The 16,559-nt window shown below is 39.5% G+C and overlaps 1 protein-coding gene across 1 annotated transcript in view; it reads right to left on the bottom strand.

Annotated features, from left to right (window-relative positions):
• Positions 1-16,559, bottom strand: part of LOC139943960 (centromere protein P-like) — a 132,643-nt gene that overhangs the window by 16,301 nt on the left and 99,783 nt on the right. Inside the window, exons 5-6 of the mRNA XM_071940874.1 lie at positions 15,585-15,764; positions 8,731-8,806 (exon numbers count right to left, since the gene is read on the bottom strand). The gene's annotated coding sequence lies outside the window, so the exon portion shown is untranslated. The remainder of the gene's footprint in view (positions 1-8,730; positions 8,807-15,584; positions 15,765-16,559) is intronic.

Here is a 16,559-nt window from a genome sequence, read left to right as displayed (position 1 = left end):
CATCTTTTTAAAGGTAAATATGGCTGATTTTTGTAAAGAGATATCGACATAACACACTTTTCATTTTAGGATATAAGTAACTAAAAGAATAATTTCCAATGGCTTTATGGGAAGGTTTCAAAAGTATTATTAGGCCTACATGATTGAAGGAAATAAAACAAGATTGTTTTATTTTAGTCTGAAAGCTTATGATTATGAAGCTCAATATAACCATTTTTTATTTGCAATAAAAATTCCCTCTGAAGTGAAGCCATATTCGAGAAAACTGTATCTCAAACCTAACAATGTAACAGCTGATTTCGGCTTTTACAACCCAAATTTAGGACGATCATGTTTTACATGCTGGAAATTGGTCACTATTATGAAACTAATGACTGCTATGAGAGGCACAGTTAAAACTATAATAGGCCCACGGTGATGTGAAAACCATGACTAGGCCTTTCAACAAAAGTCCAAAATAATAAAGACAAACATAGAACTAATCACACAACTATTTTAGCCATATTATTTTCACCATGTGTACCGGCTCCTACGATTTCAGTTTTACCGAATTGACCAGTGGCGTTAACGCTAACAGGCCTGCGCCATACGTCGAATAATTATGAGTTCATAAGATAAAGAAAGAGTGGTAAAAGAAGTGGTTATGGAAGGTTGGATTACCTTCTGGTACTGCAGAGTCATCTGGATTAGTTTACCAGCGGATTAGGTTACCTGTTATTGCCAAATCGGCCAAATCATCCAGATAACTGGAATTGGAGTTACAAATCGGTTTAAAGGGGCTGTCGCGTCATGATCAAACCAGGGCCCAATTTCATAGAGCTGCTAAGCACAAAAATGTGCTTAGCATGAAATTAATTTTGCCTTGATATTAGGATTACCAACCAAAATTTCCACGTCATTTTCGGGATAAGCAAACGACAGTTGAAATATGCAACAAATGAACATTTGGTTGGTAATCCTGTTTTTATCAAGGAAGAAATGTCATGCTAAGCAATTTTGTTGTGCTAAGCAGCTCTATGAAGTTGGGCCCTGGCCTGTGGTTGTACATGGAATTATGAACTCTCACCTAGTTATGACATGTACATGTATGATACAGGACAGAGTGTACACATGCAATAACTGGGTGAGAGTTCAATAATCCATGTACAGCCACAGGCCGTCTGCTTTGATCACCAATTTGGTTTTTCCGTTAAAAAACCCCATGAAATTTCAATAGTGAGTTTTATCGTAGGCCTATGTTGAATATTTTGTAATGTGTTATGATTTATATTATAAAACAATTTAATTAAACTCCCCCTTTAAAAGTCGCTGCCTTGAAACGAGATCAAGTGAAAAAGGCCCCAAGTTCAAAATGCACCTCTTTTCTTTTAGCCTCCGCAGAAAACACAATATATATGTTTCCTGTTTACTTATTCCTTATTGGTGGGTTGCATACAAGAGGCTCAGGTTTTTATGGTTGAAATTTAATCCGACTCCGGTATAGTTTGCCTTGAGATCACAAAAGCCGAAGTAGCAGAGAACAAGTAGAATAAAAAAGATTGTGAATTTCTGAAAATAGTTAGTCATTTCTGTTCGATTGGTTGTATTGTGTCAATGGAGGCGCCACGTTTGCGTACCACAAACGTTTTGTTTAAAATAAAATAGCATTTATTTTGTGCCTGAATACTTAATTTGTACTTATTTCGCAATATTGCTTGAGTGATATGCCTAATGTGCCGCTAAAACCCCCAGAATATAATCTTAAGTGGTTGAACATCCTAAAACCACTTTGTAAAAAAGATGGCTTCCGTTTCTGCGGTTATGTTTGTATATTCTTGATTGCTTGTAAACTGTAGGTCAACAAAAAGCCAAGGGCTCGTATGATACATCTTGTGGATGACTCAAAAGATTGGTACCAAAAGAAGGAATAACGAAAACGAACAAAGGAAGAACAAATCTCGTCAATGGTTAGGAAAAAAAGAGTTTTCTCAGTTTTACAGCAGTTTCTTTAATTATATTTTTTCTCTGAACGAATTTTGAGAAAATAAAAATGCTATTTCGAAATGAAAAACTGCTTTCGCATAATGCCTAACCCGGTTTCACTATCTGTAATTATTAAAATATTTGTTTCATAAGTTCAAATCCAAAAGTTCTCTGGTAATAAATAAGTTCATAATTATGCAGCACACAATCTCCAAGTCGAGAAAATTATATTTAACGTCTCCCAAACCACTGCTTCTTATTTCTGACACAGTAACCGAAATAAGCCAGCACAAATTGTTAAAAATCCCAAAACACACCGTTTTTTGTTAGTCTTTCAAAAAACATCATACACACCAACCAGTGTGATTATTTTTTCGTATTTTGGTTGGGTGCTTTGAATTGAATTGAATTGAATGATGTATTTATTGGAAACTGGAGGCAGGATAAGAATTGAGTCAAAATATCATCAATCCCTCAATGTAGAAAGGGTACCGGTATAGAACACACCTCGCCTATAAAGGGCTCTCAAAAAGTATGCAAAAAACAACCCCTTGCCTGATTTATCTGATTTATCTAGGTTTTTATTGAAATCAACTTTTACAGCGTGGTCTTTTTCCAAGAACAAACTTTTCAACATGATTTAATTTTTTTTTTTATGAAGAAAAGATAACAATAAATATTGATTTTCTTTCTTATCCCACATATCTGTGCAAGCAAATCCCAGTGAGCTTGTTGACTTATGAAATTTTTCCATATTTTGCTTGAACTCCGGGGTAACCGATAGACTGGCGGATAACAGGTGATTTCTCCCGGGGCAGTCGAGGTGGCCGACGGTAGGGTAGACACTCAACCGTTACGGAAGAACCATGCTGTCTGAACATAACGCAGTGCTCATAGGCACCAAAAAAAGGCCCCCAAAGGTAAACACTTTGCCCGGTATTTTGTTTTTCTTAAAACTTAGAAGGGACTCTAAAATATCTATAGCTTCTTTTACGTAGGTTGTGCCGATGCAAGGATGTATTATTTACAAAATAAAGTAATAAACTACTACAGGGAAACTAACTGTGTTAATTGGTAAAAAAAAAAAAGTATAAAAAAATAGACCCATGAAAAATACAACAACAGTTATTTATCTATGCATCTGCATCATATTAAAGGGCTATTTCAGATTATTCACTGATATTTGCAGAATGGAATAAACTACAGTAACTTTACGAGATGTAACTAGACGCTGTCGGAGTGGCCGGGAGGGGGGGGGGGGGGGGGTCAACCTAAAATTTAGTCTGCGCATCTACTGGCCACGAGTGCCTGTGTTAACGACTCTATCTGATGCAAAGGCCAGATCATGTACAATTTGATGGCACTTCTTGAAATTGTTTCCCGAGTTCGTTTGACAGTATTCCTGCCACATTTTTGGAGACTCTAGTGTGAAATACAAACTTCCCATATTGAACTACATTTGCCTTATGGGTTCTGTAAAATGTCACTCCGATTCTATCTATAATTTCCATAGGATACAAGGTGTCTGAACATCGGACTGTTTGCAACACCTTAAAACAAGAGAGGGGTAAAAACAAGGCTTGACCTGATTTCCGAATTGTCCCTTGGTATAACCATGGACGCTGGAAAGTGTGCTGCATTAGTTTGGTCTGTATCATTTCCCTGTATGTTATATTGTAGGGGCGAATTTTAAAGGTGTAGTGCAGTGCATTATAGGTTTTTGAAAAAAATTACGAGGCATTAGCTCATGTTTGTATCTACTGGTTGAATTTGTATGATAATGTTGGCAAACTGTATGGGTATGACTATTACAGGTGGATTCCACTGACGAGATGAACCCAAAGTGAGAACTATTGTTTGAAGCTTTGCACGGTGTATATAAGAAACTGTAACAAATAGTAAACTTGCAGATACAACTATTGCAAAGTTCGACTGAGGCACTATAGTCGACCATTGGTTGATTTTGCCTGGTACACAGGATGTATTGAACGCATAGGTAACCATACATTGACCAGTGGTTGACAAATGGTCGCCACCCGAACTTGCTCTATGGCACAACTATGTGTAAATCTCTTTTGCGGGTTGGCTCTAAAAAGAGCCAGTGTGGTCTCGATGTTTCGAACAGTATAACCTGCTTGTCAGGAGACTTAACGAATAATGACATTCTATTCAACAACCCGACGATGAATACATTTAAGAACCCGACGTGAAACGAGTGCTTGGTCTTTATCTTTCCGTTAACATACAGCAATCACCTGCAATCAGACCATCGGGCCACAAACTTATTGGGAAGTTATTAATTGCCTCTCCGTTTAGAGATCCAACAAAATATAGAGCAAGTCCCAAATGCCACAACTTCAAATCTTCAAGTGCAGGACTTCCCCTCACATCCAGAACTAAAATAAAAATGGAGGCGTAATTTCTCCACAAACGGTAATTTATAAACGGAGCCCACTCCACACGCACAACCCTAAACGGATTTCACATTATAGACTTGAATATTGAAAGAAGCAATTTCTGGCAGGGGATAGTTATGTGTTTATAGAGTTAGCTCATATTCTTGATGAGATAAATGACTTTATATGTCTAAAGTGATCGTTAATGGTTCGAGAAAAAAAATTTATACCCACGGCCCAATTCACCTGTGACGTCATCAACGCTTGGGCCATTTTCGGAGTCGGGGTAAAAACACAAGTAAAAGAATGGCTATGGTGAACACTCCTCTTTCAGAAAGAGATGAAAAACACACCACAAAACAATTAATTGAACCAAGAAAGGCGGACAACAGAGGAGTAACCAGACGTTTTCATGGGGAGGAGGGAGGGGGACGACAAGCGGGCAAAGACGTAATTTGGGTGTGAAGTGATACATCTTTTCGATCTCATTTGGGCACGGTTAGAAGGGTTTTTAGTTGAGTGGTGTGGCATCCAGCGCTGCCCCTCTCTATGTATGACGGGTGAACACGTAAAATAAGAGCTAACTCCCGTTAATCAAGTCGGAGTAAACCTTGATTTAATAACATATACAATGACGTGAATAAAGATCTCATAATCATAACACAGTCCCAAGGGAGTAGACATGACGTATTGTTATTGACGGCAACCGACGACAGAATTATGCCCACCATTTTTAATGTTTTGTTGCACCTGAATCCCATACAATCAATCTAAAAAATAATAGCACTGGCAGTCGACGCTTCAATCCCCACCATAAATCTGATCCTTATCGACTAAAAAACGCTGGTTACGGCGACTTATGTTCCTAGGGGAGAATGTCGCTGCGGAGTGATATAGACGTAATAAAGTTCAAGCTGCTGATGATATTGTATTGTGTTTTTTGTTTCCTTTTCCGCCTAAATTGTAATAAAATATTGGAATTTTGATTTGATCGTCTCCTGCGAAGCGAATCTTTACCACACGAGGCGATGACGCCAGTAGAAATGTGAAATTATGCAATTTGGCACCAAGTTCACGCCTTTTCAAAAACTGAACATCGGGACCTAGGAGAAAACTTTATATGGCGTGGAGGATGTGGTTATTTTCACAGCAATCTAGGCATATGCGGTAGTAGAACCTTAGACAGAGTCCTGAAATGGTTAAGCAAAACCAGATCATTGATCATTGAAGCTCACTTCGTCCAACCAACAAGTCATTTCAGAATTTGTTCTATTTCTTCAAACTCAAAGAACCATTATCCTGAACTTTGACATCATTTCATTTCGTTGCACTCTCTAAATGTAAAAGAGTGAAAAATAGCACTCTTTACATTTCGAGTTGTCCCTCATATGGCTCTTTACAAAGAGTGGTGGTTATTTCACTCTATTAAAGGGGGTTTCACTCCAGGACAGAGTGAAAAATCATTCAAAAAGATGCAAACTTCAATCTAAAAGAGTGGTAGACCACTCAAAAAAGAGTTGTCCTCACACGGCTCTTCAAAGAGTGCCTTTTCACTCTTTTGCATATAGAGAGCACTCCCTACAACCGTGTGCCGAGTGCGCATAATCAGTGAATATTGTCATCAAAATTAAATCGAAAACTTAAAACAACAATACTGGAGTCAACATCGAACAACATAAGGAAAATACGCGAGGACAAAGTACTTTTTCAACTTCCCACAAATTTCCTTTCAAAGTACAGCGTTCTCCTCTAGGTTTCGCGGTGGTAGCTGCCGGCGCTTCGGACTTCCACCGTGACGAGAGAGGAAGTCGACCGGGAGATCCTCCCAATTTCCTCGGGGCATTTTTTGGTTAGCATACCCAGCCTCCCTCGGTACCTTCCTCCATAATCCATGATGGTGGAATCTATCTACCATGAAACCGCTATGGAGGTGTCCTTTTGTTACCGAAGCCCAATTTACTACAGTGAGAGTAAAGTCGTGATTCTTTTTCGAAACAGACACCGTTTCTGAATCGGGTCGGTTAAAAACGTAATCGATAAGAAAAATCTGACAAATTTTGTTGTATAGGGTGCGATTCTGTGTAAGGTAATTGCATGAACAGTCAGGGAACACGACATATGCGAACAGACCACGATGCGGCCATCTTGTTTTCCTTCCATTCAACTTTAGTGTAAAACTGAGTCGAGGAAAGTATAGCCTGAATCCATGAGTGATAATTCTCAAAGGTCCGTTTTCGACTCCCCCCGCCCCCTTCGACTTCGGCTATGATGATATTGTGCCGTCCACCTTCCGATGGTTCTTGCCGATGCAACATAAAAGGGACCGGTTTTCTGCGTCCACGTGGTTGCTGGACGTAAGACGGAGACTCAGCCCTTGCTGAAGCCATAACACAAGCCCTTGTGCCGAAAACCGCGGCTTTGGCTCCAGGCTCCGCCTGTGTCTTATTGAAAGCTCCGGTACCAAGAGCGTACGTTTAAAGGAAATTTACTCGCGAAGACTATAAGCCAAATCCCGAGTAGAAGCCTTGATTTCGCAAAGCCCGCAAGTAAGGCCAACATTGGTCAGGGTAGCCCTTCCTTCAGCGACCCAGGGAAACACAGTCCCCCATGTAACGAATCGGATAAAGCTCGCCTCGGGTTAGGATGGATTTACGGGGATTTTCTCCACGATACATTATTGAAACTTTCATAGCCAATCCCAGAGGTGGGTGTACACTGTACAGGAGACTTTGACGAGCGCGGTACGTACATGAGTCAAGGTCAGAGGTCAAAATGTCTTTAATCTCTCTGATGATGGACAGTGCCTTGATGGTCCAGACAGTTTTCATACCAATGTGTGCAACTCCGATTGGTTGAGAGTTAACTTAACCAATATTCTTCAGAAAACGCTCAGAGCACACTGATCGAAACGTCGAGTAGAAACCGGCTCTTTTCAGAGCTACCACTACTCACCCAAAAGAAAGATTTACTAACCATGATGTCAGCCGGCTTAATCAACATTGTTCACTTTTTGCCAACTTGTTATCACTGACGTACTACCGACAGCACTAGTGTGTTAAGTACTATGGCCTACTCATCCCTTCCCAAGTCATGTGAAAAATAAAAATCCACGGGCAAATATCTTGGGCGAGGTTCGAATCCACAACCTTTGCCTGAAGGACTAATGTTCCTGGCTCAAACTCAGAAAGGGCTTAGTTACTGGTAGTGGTACTTGTGTTTTTAGTTTACAATTTCGAGCAAATCACCCCCCACCACACCCCTTAAGAGTCCCCACAAGATTATGCATAACGTGTATTACGAACAGAGGGAACTGTTATTTTATTCTCGGCAGTTATTCCGGCCATTAATTATTCAATGCAAAACTCACAGCAAGATTCCCTCTCAAAATCCAGACTTTGAAAGTTTTCCTGGATGAATAAGTCAAACTTATTCCACGCTGGGGATGTTTTTTCGAAAAGTCAGATCTTTAAATCAATACATTAATGGAACGAACATACATTGGCCAGGTTTGCGAACAATCCACAACAACTGAAGAAAAAAAAACCTCACTATCAGAAGTCAGAATGGAATAAACAGATGAAGAAATTGTGGAAGAAAAGAAGTGGTATAAGTGAGAGCCGCGGGTGGGGAGCGAAAATGGTCCTAGTTTCTATAAGTGCCGAATCCCGTGATAATTTAGCCGTTTTTATTATGTCCGGTCACGGTGCGAGATCTCAGTTGCACCCCCACTGCTTCCCCCTTAACTTTGAATTCGGGTTTAATTTCTGTCAGTTGTAGTTCTACGCTAACATTAATTTCCGAATTTGATTTGTAGGCAGCGCTACACCCCCATGCTGTGCCTGGGTATACATTGGTGTACAGGTATTGTGAAAGGTAAGAAGCCTTTGCACAGTAGGAACACTTTCCAACCAAGTGTTTTGGGGGATCGTTTTTCCTACTAATGCGATTGCCAGATTTGTTAATATTTTGTCATTGTGAGGGTTTATTTATTTCTTCGTTGTTTGGTTTAAAAATCAGCACAAATAAGGAGGAATTGGGTATAAATTATAATATCAAGGGATGTTGTTTAATAACCGGATGCGATTTGGCACTAATAGGCTTCAAGGGAATCTGCTTCCCCGCCAGGATAAACGTAAAAACAGAGAGTTACCTAAACTGGAACATTGTTCTAAAGAAATAAAGCGAATCATAAATTCAGGCCACATAGAGTTTTCGAACAGAGATAACCTTTTTCACATGATCTGTTGGTCTAGACATTTTGGACAAGTTCGAAATTTAGTACTAGAATATTCTGGTATGATGAAGGGTAGAATTGAGTAATGAGGTTATTCGTAAGGATTTCAATATCAAGCTTGCACAGTCAAGAGCTTACCTGGTCGGATTTTTTCTTCTGCACTGAGAAATCGCCACTGTCGTGCTGCTTTCCAATGGGGATTGTTGTCCTTGTTCTAAAAATAGATTCAAAAAGTGAATTTTGTTGAACAACAAATCCGGAACAAAAATTTGAGGATCTAAATTCTAAACATCAGAAAAACATTGCTTCCCGGTCACAGGGGGATTAGACTAATTTCTGGGGATGACCCGGATTACGTGTTGAAATTACTCCAAACTGTGCTTAAAAACTACTTGGCAAATGTTGGAAAAACTTTATAAGCTGACAACTGGACTTAAATATCTATAGTGGGAAAGTTGATCAAAAAAATGTAGCGGGAAAACAGGTTATGAAAATTTCTGGTTATTGAAACACTGGAAGGGAACATCTGTTTTAACTGGAAACTGGGGGTAAAACGGTCAGGAAAAAAAGAGACCAATATTTACACCAATGAAAATCGTCACATCGGCATTCAAGATATGCAGCTCAGATGGTCAAGATGCAAGCAGCGCCTCTCTGTGAGGAATGAAGACACTCAGAGACTGTGACCGAATTCCTGGTGAAGATCACAAATCCATTGACCACTGGTATCTTACGGTACAATACTAAGAAATTGTCAGGGTTTGATAATGACCACTGCAGAAATGCGACCATCGTCAACAGAAATGTTGACGTATATTCCATACATTTACTCCGGAAATACAGATATGTGTGTTATTATTATTATTAATTAGGCCATGTCCGAATTGGTGGTTCGGGCTTTGCTACCAATGGCCACAGTTACAGAAAAGGCCTATATTTCGAAGTTGCTGCTTGATCTTGTTCTTTCTTGATCTTTGTTGATACTCCACCAAAATTAAGACATTCAGAAAAAAGGGCGAACGAGGGAAAAAAAAAAGAAATCGTCCCAAGCCCAAGGTTCACCGCCCACAACCATGAGCTTCGATGTCCTACATGTCATCAAGATTCCATTATAGACCGTACTACACCAAGCCTTAGCAGCGAGCCCCCGTTAATGAAGAGACGGGGCCGGGCCGACCGTGACTCCAGGGCAGACCGGGGGCCGTCGATGATCGATTCTGACTGACGTATCCTCCCACGGGCACCCATTCTGTCACTCCGGTAATTATACCCTTTGCTTGTAACACTGGTATTATATTCAGTCGATACTATATTGAAAATATGAGTGACAGGAGGGGTTTTAAATGAAGTTATACGAAGAAATCGATATTGGAGATGAGGGTTTTGGTTTGGTGAGTTGAGTAGGTCTTTAAAACATAAATCGAATAGAATACTAAACAAATATCAAGTTCAAATAATCGATACAACATTTTATAAATAATTTGGGCATCAATAAACACTGGAGTTTAAAGCACAAATTTGCCCTAATACTCGGCAATTTGCGTCTTGCTGTATAGAAAGAGTGAGTTGAACATATAATTGTCATTACTTATTAGTTCAGGAGCTATTTAATTTGTGATTCCAGGAAATTAAAGCTATGCACACAAAATAACATTTCTGCAGTTTTGGTTCATTTTTGCCTTTGTGAGAACAAAATAGGAGTGGATTGGATGGGGTGCATAAGACAGTCTCTAAACAAAACAAATGGGAAAATAAAGAGAGATTCACGATTATCTGATTCGGCAGACATAATTGGGTTTTACTTATCGTTGAAACGGAGGACTTTATAACAAAAGGGGATCTGGGTGTTCCGACGGAGCGAGGATGTCCTTGCTTCGCTTTCGTGTAAAGAACCACTGGGAAGTCTCTTTAAACAATGGGAAGTATCTAAGCAATATGATAACAAAGAGTAATCCTCAATTTCAGGGGTTAACAAATATTAAACTTTGGTTTGTGTGTCTGTCTGGGCATGTCTACTATTGATAACCGAGGACTTTAACAAAAGGGATCCGGGAAAAGGTCACACCGGGGACAGTCCTCGGTGGATTTTGTGTACAAAACCAATGGGGATGTCCAAACAATGGGAGAACAAAGAGAAGTCCTCGGTCTGTGTGTGTGTGTGTGTGTGCACATGAGTATTTGGATGGGGATGATAAGAAATACATTTACTATAACAAAATCGCAACCAAAATGCATTGTATGACATCTTGACAGGTATCTTGTATTTGCTTAGCAGATTATGCACACTGCTCAGAACTTACATCGAACCAACATGACAATTACGTCTAGAACTAATATCATCTGCACTCGAAAGAGCATGGGTGTATTTAGTTCAACGGCCGGTAGGGTAAAATGTGACTGTTGGAGCCTTCCACACAGAGAAACCTCACGGGATCCAAGTCCACAAATCACGGGAGAGAAAGTTATAGACTTTCCCAAAGGATCCCAGATCACAATAAAAACTATTTCATTAAAATAGCGGCTGTAATTGCTGAAGAAAGCCAATTAATTATCGGCATTTATATAGAGTGTTAGAAAGAGAGTGTGGCGAGTTGGTCAATGTTTTTACGGCTCTGAGTGGGGAAACCTTCGACCGTCACGCCGGTAGTGCTGAGTTACAAGATGTCGTTGTTGAACTTGTCCGGCGCCAGTCTACCTGCGGTGGTTACAGGTCTTTAAAGGAACTGGACAACTTTGAAATAATTACTAAAACATAATTGTTAGAGCAAAGAGCTAATAGTGCACACCAGACATAATACCATGTCACTTGTACAATGTGACTGGCGCATCCTGCATATTTTGGTTCAGCAGAAAATTGTTAAGCAATATTTTCTGCTTGAAGGCATTGACACTATTGATGATATTGAAAATTTAGCATAAAACATACTTGGTAACGAGCAATGGATAGTGTAAAACATTGTGGGAAACGGCTCCCTCTGAAGTTAAGTAGTTTTTGAGAAGGAGGTATAATTTCTCACTCAAATATTTAAAGACTCCACACCTGAAGCCTTTTATTACTATTAGGCGTCTGATAGATTGTGCGACAAGGGTGTTTTTCTTTCATTCTCTTGCAACTTCGATGACCAAATTTAGTCAAAATGTTCACAGATTTGTTATTCGGGAGTGTCATGGCCGAGCGGTTAAGAGCACCGAATTCAAACTCTGGTGTTTCTGATCAGCAGAGTGTGGGTTCGAATCCCCAGCCGTTACACTTGTGTCCTTAAGCAAGACACATAACCATTGCTTCGTCCTTCGGATGGGACGTAAAGCCGTTGGTCCCATGTGTTGTGTAAACGCATGTAAAAGAACCCAGTGCACTTATCGAAAAGAGAAGGGGTTCGCCCCGGTGTTCCTGGCTGGATTGGCTGCATATTGCGCCACAGCACCTTGTAAACCATTACATGGTGCTAAGGATTAGGTCTTATATCTCAAAATTCGCCCCACTCCTTGCAGTAATAATACCTGGCGCTTTGTATCCTTTGGCAAAAGGTCGGTTATAAATACGGTTATTATTATTGATGCAAATGTTGGGATACACCAAGTTAGCATAATGGTCCTTGACAATTACCAACGGTGTCCAGCGCCTTTAAGAGAAAAAAAACCTCAGCCATTTATGATTTGTCCCGCTTAGAAGAAAACCTATTAAACGTCTGAGTCTTTACCAGTGGAAAGCGATTTATGAGCTTTACGTGATAGGGGGAACGGTGGAACCACTCGCTTGAAATACGAAACTATAGAAAGAGATTAAACTCCAAAAAGGGGATCAGTCATAAGGGTTCCGTGGATCAACTCGATTAACTTAGGCAACAGGTTAATAGAGCTTAAAGACAGTGGACACTATTGGCAATTACTCAAAATAATTATTAGCATAAAACTTTACTTTGGTAACGGGTAATGGGGAGAGGTTGATAGTATAACACATTGTGAGAAACGGCTCCCTATGAAGTGCCATAGTTTTCGAGAAAGAAGTAATTTTCCACGAATTTGATTTCGAGACCTCAAGCTTGGAATTTGATGTCGCGAAATCAAGCATCTGAACGCACAATTCCGTGTGACAAGGGTGTTTTTTCTTTCATCTCGCAACTTCGACGACCAATTGAGCTCAAATTTTCACAGGCTTGTTATTTTATGCATATGTTGAGATACACCGAGTGAGAAGACTGGTCTTTGACAATGACCATTAGTGTCCAGTGTCTTTAAGTGGTTTTGCTATATGCAAAATGATGTAAAAATAGTCAAACTTTTAAATGAATATTTTCATAAAATAAACTATTTTTTTTTAAACGAGACTTTGGAACGCTAGGTGGCAGCAGACTTTCTACTTTCTACCTACTTTGTTTTGAGCACAAGAGGGCCGTTAATACTATTAAACATTACGAGAAACAACTCCCTAGTTTTAGGTAAAGAGGTCATTTTCAACCCCAAATTTGAATCTGAGCCAGGCTTCATTAACAAATTCATTAACAACTGACAAATTAAAGGTCTTGGCTCTCAGTTCACACCTCCCGTCACGGTAGCTGTGGCCGTGACGTGACCGTGGCGTGACCGTGACGTGAACTCATAACAAGGCTAAATTCCGATTTCAATGCAACCGCTGCAGATAACACATTATCCAAACCGTGTTTATAAGAGTGGTCAAACGGGCAGAAGTTAAGGTTTTTAAAGGCAGTTGACACTATTGGTAATTACTCAAAATAATTATCAGCATAAAACATAACTTGGTGACGAGTAATGGGGAGAGGTTGATAGTATAAAACATTGTGAGAAACGGCTCCCTCTGAAGTGACGTAGTTTTCGAGACAGAAGTAATTTTCCACGAATTTAATTTCGAGACCTCAAGTTTAGAATTTGAGGTCTTGAAATCAAGCATCTGAAAACACACAACTTCGTGTGACAAGGGTGTTTTTTATTTCATTCATATTTCGCAACTTCGACGACCAATTGAGCTCAATTTTCACAAGTTTGTTATTTTATGCATATGTTTAGATACACCAAGTGAGAAGACTGGTCTTTGACAATTACCAATAGTGTCCACTGTCTTTAATCGGGCAAGATTGGTCAAATGTATCATTAAAGGTACTAGACACTATGTAATTGCTCAAAATAATCGGCATAGAACTTCTGCTCACTCTGAATTAACGTAGTTTTTGAGGGAGATATACTTTCTCTATCAAATTTTAAAAGATTTCAGGCCTGGAGCCCTTTTTAGGCATCTGAAAGGACACAAATTAGTAGAGCAACAAAGATGTTTTTTCTTTCATTATTTTCTTGCAACTTGGATGACAAAGAAGTCCAATTAATGTTCATAAATTTGTTATTTTATGATATGTTGTGGGTTCATACCACCAAGTGAGAATACCGGGTGTTTGACCAGTATCGAAGGTGTCCAGGGGTGGATTTCACAAAGAGTTAGGACTAGTCTTATCTCGAGTTAGGACCAGTTACTCGTCCTAACTTAGGACTATCCATGCAATTTGTATATCTCCTAGGACTAGTTCAAAGTAAGGACTAGTCCTAACTCTTTGTGAAATCGACCCCAGTGCCTTTACAACAGTTTACATTTGAATGTCAAAGACAATGTATTTTAAAAGCTGATGGGGGTTCATGTACCGGTCACTACCAAAAACAAAAAAATACTGATTGGGTTGAAAAATGGATGACGTGTGCAGAGACACACAATTATTTTAACTACTTTGTAACTATCAAATAATAAACCACAAGGGAAACTGGCTTTTCTAACTTGTTATAGGCCCACACCGTTTGGCATATATTTCATTATAGAACTCCTCAAGGAACGAATGTGTACAGCTTCTTAAATCATATTTTACAAGCCCCCCTATACGATATTGCAAAACAGGGATTTGGGTCTAGACATGATTCTGAGCTTTATTAGTATCACGAGAAGAGCAAGCTAAGAGAATGATTTCGTCACTAGTTTTTGTCAAAGTTTTTACAGCGTTGCTCCGATCGGGCGCCCGTCATAACGCAGCTGTCGGCAAGTATCAACTTTGTCCAAAATATGAAAATTAATATATCGTCGCCGGTGTCACGTTGACGCGTCGTCTGCCAGGAAAGTGTCACGGCTGTCACTTTAGTGTGACCTGTGTCGTGAATCACACTCCAGTCAAACCATGGGATATGGAGCCCTGAACCGTTCAACTGATACAAAATATCATAAATGATGATTATGTTGTGTGTTATTAAATATTAAAGGTGTGGTGTTTTTCTCCCGGTTGTTTTCCTTCTAATTTTGTTCCTGTTTAATTTTCTTGTTTAAAGGGTCTATGTACTTTTTCCTAACAAAAAACACAATGTCCACAGATTTACATTAAACTTACACAATTTGAAGATTATGAAAGTAAAATCTTCCCTTGAAATTTTACTTACTGAGGTGCTGTAGTTTTTGAGAAATGAGTAAAAGTAATAATTTTCGTCTCAGTTTTAGCATGTAAAAACGTATTAACCAGTTATGCTATGGTTTTGGTATAATATCATAACTGATTAAGGGGATTTTACATGCTAAAATAGTTTTGGTCTTTTGAGACCAAACTTATTTTGTGACTTGTTTAACAAATTTCTCAAAAACTACACAACCTTAGTTAGTAATATTTGAAGGGAAGCTTTCCACTATCATTATCTTCAAACCCTGTAAGTTTAATGTAAATCTGTGGACACTTTGAAAAAGTACCCGAATCCTTTAAACTTATGTTATTCAGCGTTCAGCGTCTGTAATAATGTGACTGTTGGGAAAAATTTGCAGAGGCTCCAACACACACAACAAAATTTGCGCAGGCTCCAACACACACAACGATGTGTGAGCCAAACCGAGACTGGAAGGGAGAGCAGTCTGGTCCCCTATCAATCCGAGATTATTCATTATAAATACAGGGAGCGAGACCGAAGCCTCAGTGCTCTCGTGTTCCGTAAAAAGAAGGAAAGCAATCATACATTACCTTTAAGATTGGTCTACGTGACCAGCAGTGATGGAGTTTGGAGAGTGGAGAACATCACATGTCAGTATTAAGTCGCCTGTGATTGTGTACACCATGCAGAGCAACCGCTATAAATCATAACTTTGCATTTACGTAAGTCAATCTTCTGCCTCAATCAGAGAGTTAGGGGGGGGGGGGGCACTGCAAACAAGAACATTAACAATATGTTAACTATAGCAGACCTTCAAATGGAAAATTTAAATGATTTTGTCGGGTGTTTTGTTTTCTTTTGACCCACTTATGAAGTATTTTATCCTCAGTTGATAACCTGCGACTGACAGGCCTGGAATTTCATCTTATAGAGGGCAAGGCCGTTTTGATCAAAGAGCACTTCATATAGAAAATCTTAAAGTCTGTGTGAAAATATTGAAGGGCCACCAAGTAAAGGCCAAGACTGGGGCAACAGCTAAAAGTTCATGCTTGGTGTTTGCATGACTATGTACAACAAATCAACAAAACTGAATTAAAAACTTGGTACCCTAATTCCTTCAAGCAATCCCGTACGGGCCGTAAATATACCAACCGCCCATTCAGTATTGCGACTCAAGATGCATTAAATTATGACATAGATGTCAGTTGCATTGCCCAGATGTCATAACTCTTGTAGACTACGGTCGGCACTGGGGCCAAGACGATCAGGTTTCAATGTCGTCTTAGACGTTCCACCGTCATTTTTCATAATTTTCCCCCTTCGTCAGACGGACACTTGTAAATGTAAAGACTGATGTTAAAGCAGCGCCTAATTTCATAGAGCCGATTAAAGGCACTGGACACCCCCCGTAATTGCCAAAGACCAGTATCCTCGAATTTTGACTCAATTGCTCATCGAATTCGCATGAGGATAATGACAGAAAAAAAAAACATCGTCAGATGCCCAAAAAAGGCTTCAGGCCTGATGTCGTTTATTGTTCTGAGTGAGAAATTACTCTCGTTTTT

Source organism: Asterias amurensis, chromosome 11 (genome assembly GCF_032118995.1).
Source record: "Asterias amurensis chromosome 11, ASM3211899v1".
NCBI lineage: Eukaryota > Metazoa > Echinodermata > Asteroidea > Forcipulatida > Asteriidae > Asterias > Asterias amurensis.
This window is presented reverse-complemented; position numbering and strand designations above follow the sequence as displayed.